Here is a 5,977-nt window from a genome sequence, read left to right as displayed (position 1 = left end):
AAAAAAAAACTAGTCTACCCTCCCCTTTTATTCCTTATAAATATGATTTTTCATTTCTGTAATCAATAACTAATTATTTCCAATCAATAGTAATTTATCATCTACTATATATAAAGTACTATGCTAGGTAATATGAATAACACAGATATCTCATATGACCATACATATAAGGAGCTTATAGTTTATTTAAGAGAGTGGACTAACATATAAAATACCAAGCATACTTAGATAAATTGATTGTAAATTTAATAAGAAATTATTAAATTTCTTTAACAAATTTAATACTTCTTTAAAAATACTTTTCAAATTCTTATAATGGGCCAGGCTGTATATTGAATATTAAGTACACAGAGATGACTGAAATCTTTCTTTCTTCAAGATGCTCTCAGATCAGTGAGACACACAAACGAATGAGCAGATCATTTCTCTAGAATGTTGTTAAGTTTAATAGTAAACTTATGGAGGGTACTGTATAACACATGGATACTAAGATCAAAACGGGAGCATGCCAAGGCTTCTGGGAGAACTTGACATTGAATTGATTATTGAACGACTAGTAACAGATATTCCATTAGAAAAAGAGCAGAAGACAGGATAAAAAAAATTGAGGAAGAAAAATAGTGTTTGTGAGAAAATGCACAGGGGCAAAAAATCGGTGAGCATTTTGAAGTTATTCATAGTTTAGATTGGTAGGATTTAAAGGCACTGTTGAGAGAGGTCATGTGATTTGTTTTGAGCAAAAAGCAGGACCAGAGCTTGAAGTGTTTTCAATATATTATCTGTGTGGACAAACAGAATTGCAATAGAGTTCTGAGAGGATATCTTGAAAGTTCAAAAACTGAAGAAATTAACATTTATTGGCTCCATACTTTATGTAGATACAAGATGCTTTTATATAGATTATCTATGTAATCTGCACAGCATACCTGCAAGGTGGGTATTAACTTCATACTGCAGAGAAGAAAACTGGGTCAAAAATGTTAAGATATTTACCCAAGGTCATACTACAGGTAAGTGGCAATGTTTGATTTGTGAAAATAAAGACATCATGAGGTGTGGATATGTGTCACGGTTGAACATACTACTATCATAAAAGGCTTAGAAAAGATTCTTAGAATGAAATTCATATAATTGTAAGATAAGTGAAATAACTGACCGAACTACTGAAATAAATCTGGATATATAGAGTACAGTCAGATTATGAAGTCATGTAAGCACAGACTTAAAGAGAGTGCAAACTGAGAACAGTGAAAATTTCTTAGGAAAGTAGTAAAATTATTAAAATAGATTTTAGGTCAGTTCTATTTGACTGAGATAAATGAACATGGAAATTTAGCTAAAGAAGCCATCACAGTACCAATTCATGTTTGATGTAATGACTTCAAATCTTGGATCAGATTTAGAGTGATAGGGATGTAACTGACAGAAATAGAAAGTTTGCTAAAGGAATCTGAGTGAGTGAGGCTTATAGAGTGTGCAGTGAGATGTTATATTTAGTTTTAGATACACTGTTTGAGATGACAGTGAAATATCCAAACAGCATATCTAATAGTCTCTAGATATTGCACATCAATTAGAATACATTATTAATGTGAATGTGCAGTAGTGTGAGAAAAAATACACTTGTGATCATGTCTCCTTTTTTTCCTCAGATCATTTTCCAAGGTTGAAAATGCTAATATATAGGATCTGTTCTAAATAAATGAGTGGTTTTAAAGTGTCGGAAGGAGCCTATTTTTTCTTAAAGATTGATCAAAAAAAAAAAGTATTTGAAATAAACAAATATTTCTTCCTGTGTTGCAGAAATGTCACAGTTATGTTAATTCTAAAGTCCATTTTTGGAGGTGCACATGAGAGTAGTTGGGCTATAAACAGATTGCCTATTTGGTGATTTAGAGAATGATTTCAAAATAACACTAATATACATATAAATACTGACTTATAAAGTGACATAATACCAGCCATGGTTACTTTATACATACTATTCTGTTGTCATATTCCTAACTGTAAATTGTTCATATCAGAATCCTGATAACATATTGATGATGGGGGAGGTTTTGTGTGGAGAGGAGGCGGTGCAGGGAGTAGATGGGAACTGTCCCTTTAGGTCAATTTTATTGTGAACATATAACTATTCTAAAAAAATAAATTCTTTCTAAACAAACAAAGTATGATCATTATAACTAACACCACAATTACTATTAAGGAGGCCACAACTGTCTCTGTCTAGAAAAACTATTTATAACTATTTGGGAGTAAAATTCGTGATGCCAGACATAGGTTAAGGAAAATCAGTAAATGAAAGAAAGAGATGGCTAAGCTGCTTGACATTATAAATAAACAGAATTTAGGGGTGAGTGAGAAGAGAGTCAAAAAAAAAATGATGAGAAAGTAGGGTTTGGGTGGGTGAGCTAAACAGTAGAGTGGCTAAAGAGCTTTTAAGACTAGACATGTTCTTTGTTGAAATTGTTTGCATTCCTGAAGCATTCAAGATTTCCACCTTTCCTCCCATCCTACCACATCTAAGTATGATATTTAAAATCTTTAACAACTTGCTGTGGGCAATGACAAGTGAAGACAGGCTCACTGATCAATCAGAATGGGTGACAGCTACGAAACCAGTTTGACCTTACCAACCCATATCGCCTGAATAATAACTCTGTACCCCTGCAAATGCCTGTATCAGAAGGGTGCTTTAAAAAAAAATGAAAAATTGAGCTGAGATTCTTATCTGCTTGAAACCAGGTGCTGCTGAGGTGGCATATGTAGAACCACAAGATAATAAACTAACTGAAGTACAGCAAACAGAAGTTAAAGGAGATCCTGAGAAGGTGAGTTCTCATGGATCTGCTGAATCCTAGAGAGAGCAAAGGATTCTACAGGGCATGAATCCTTTGGGGGAAACTGAAAGTTCAAGTTTATCTTTTTGAGATCTCAAGAGATAAGGAGAAGTAGCTGACATCTGGATCATATTCTATATCTATATACAGGATACTTCAGTGCTTTTTCTCTCTGTTTGAAAAAAAGTATTTTATATATATATAAAGTATATATATATATATAAAGTACATATATATGTTTATATATATATATATAAAGTATATATATATATATATACTTTATATATATATATATATATATATATATATATATATATATATATATATATAAACACCACCAAGAGAAAGCTTAAAATCTTATAAATCTATCAGAGGAACTCAGAATCTGCACACTTATTTGGTGGCTGCCTTTTGCTGTCTCTACAATGGACAACATATAGAATATTTTGCACAGTTCTTGGTTTCCACCAGATTATAACCAAAGTAGCAAATTTAAAGAAGATTTTCTGTAGGCCAGACAACTATAGACTCCCTCCTTCTTTTCCTGGATGATTGTCTTCTATATAGTCTTTTGTCCTTCATGTTGCCCTTTACTTCACTCTAAATTTTCCTCTCTTGAAGGTTGAAATTGTATGGCTATGCTTGGCTAAGATTTGTTTCCGATATTTTTAATTTAGTTCAAATATGAAATTATATTTTTTGCAGGATGATGCTTTTTTAAAATTCTGAAATGGCAACTGTTTTACAATACCATGGGACTTGTGTTTCTAGGGATAATTAATTTAAGATCAGAAGTTCAATGAAGTCCTTTATTCTTTAGGAAAATACAAATAGAAAACCCCAAACTTAAATAATCACAGTTTTTAAATAATAAAATTAATAACAATATTGAATATATTTAGTATGTTGGGTCAATAGCAGAAATTTTAAAAAATCAAATTGTAATGTTCAGCTCATTTATAGTTTCTCTACTAGATCATATATTTTAATCTCTAATGTTCTAAGAATGTTGCATTCCAGAAGTCCAACATTTCAAGATTATCTGATAAATTTCCCAATAAAGATCGCTAGCAGGATCACCTTTAAATATGTGAAATAGGAACTCTTAATTTATTTCTCTGGGCAGAGAGTAGGTAATTATATGTGTATGGCAGTGGCACTTTGTTTATTGGAAAAATTCAAAATATTTATGCCAGTAATTGAAATGCAGCCTGTATTATTACATAAGGCAGAAAAGTGTTTAGATAGTAATAACTTAATATGCAGTTATAAGAATGTGGGGTGTGCAGACTTTAAACAATGTTGTACAAGAAATGTTTTATTACCTGGTTTACAAATGGGAGAATTTAATAAGTAAATTCACCTTAGGGTGAAAATAGAAATTTTTGAAAAGTTCGAGAAAAGTTATTACATTACATTTGATACATCCCATATCTCCCATTTTAGTGCAAATTTCTCTTTTGAGGAATAGACATTAAGTTGATGGGAAAATCTATAATCTTGTCCTCTGCAAGCTTTAAGTTATAATTGTGAGAGACAAACATTTCATTTTTTTTAACACGGTAAGAGGTTAGGTTAATAGTTAAGTTGGTTAATTAATTGAAAGGCCAAAGCAAATTTTGTCTAGAACAGCTTTAATGCAAACTTTGATAGCCCAAGTAGTTCAATTTTGCTTTCGAACTGTATTTTAGAAGCAGAAACAGATGCTCCAGGCTAAAGATTGCTCACAAAAGATTCTGAGATAAAAAAAAGTATGAATGTAAATTGCACCTTATATCTGATGCTTTAAGTGGGAATTTTCTCAGAGATTTTGTTTAGAAAGATATTGTTCCGGTGATGAGCATAAATGCTCACACTTAATTTCACTTATTAGAAGTGATATTTCTATTTCTTCTATCTCTTAAGGAATAGATGTATACTTGTACATTTAGCTAGATTTTGGCAATAAGCAGTTTTTCTTTTCAGAGAAATATAATTTAATGTTATTATTTATTAATTTATTTTTTCACTCATAGAAGAGTTAAGAGTGCCTCTCAGCTATCAGGTAGAACAAAACTGCTTTAAGGTTTTCAAATTTAGTCTCATGATTCCTGGAGTCATATAAGATTCTGTAGCAATATTTCAATCAGATTGAGTTATGATAATGCTACAATGGCTGCTTAAAGGTTTGTGCTCTACAATAAATTTAAATGGTAGTTAAGGTAAAAGTAGACAAAGTCTAAAGGCTAGAACCACTGAAATTCTTTTTCCTCACTTTCTAAGAAACATTTAATTAAAAGTAGAATAAATATTAAATATTATGCTAAAAGCTTCAAATATTTTGTAGTGAGAGACTTGGAATATTAGTATAGATAGGAAATATCTTAAAGTATATCATTTCGATGTAAATTTACACTTACTATGAAGATTAAGTTACTTGTATGCAAATTAAAACTAATTTGCACCAATTTGCATTTCTCTGGGTACAGGCTAACCTACTGTAATTGAGATGACAGAATTTGTTTTTTTTTCTTTTTCTCATGTATTCATCTAAAGGCAGGCAGGCTTTTTGAGGTTAATTGTGCATGCTATCTTTGATTTTTGACTTTCATTTATACATCTATGGCAGGTGGTTCAGTTTCCACCATCTCTCAGTCAGTAGGAAGGAGAAAGGGAGCAGGGAAGTCAACATCCCTGGTTTTAAGGTAAAGAGCCAGTACTGATATTCATGTGCGATGGATAGCTATATTGCTAGAGCAGTTATCTGGCTATGTTAGGTAGTTAGGCAGGCCTGAGTGACAGGAGTGAAGGCCCAGCTCTGTAACCATGAAAACCTCCCTTGAAGACATTCCTTAAGGACCTCCCAGAAACACTTCCCTTTTAGGGTTATAAATTACCCCAAATCCTAGACCACAAAGGGCATAAAAGTTGCTGGATAAATCAGCCACAAAGGCATGCGCAGAAAGAATACTTCAATCTGCCCATAACCTCAGCCTCATTATACAATCATTATAATATCATGACTATGCCCAAGAGTTTATAAATCTAATTATAACAGACTGAATTCTGGGTAAGCACATGCACAATAGGCAAAGTGTTATGTAACAGCCACCTGTCAGTCAAGGTAACCTCACATATGGATCATCTAGGACCTCCCA

This window comes from Pteropus vampyrus, unplaced genomic scaffold, assembly GCF_000151845.1.
Source record: "Pteropus vampyrus isolate Shadow unplaced genomic scaffold, Pvam_2.0 Scaffold148, whole genome shotgun sequence".
Lineage (NCBI taxonomy): Eukaryota > Metazoa > Chordata > Mammalia > Chiroptera > Pteropodidae > Pteropus > Pteropus vampyrus.
This window is presented reverse-complemented; position numbering follows the sequence as displayed.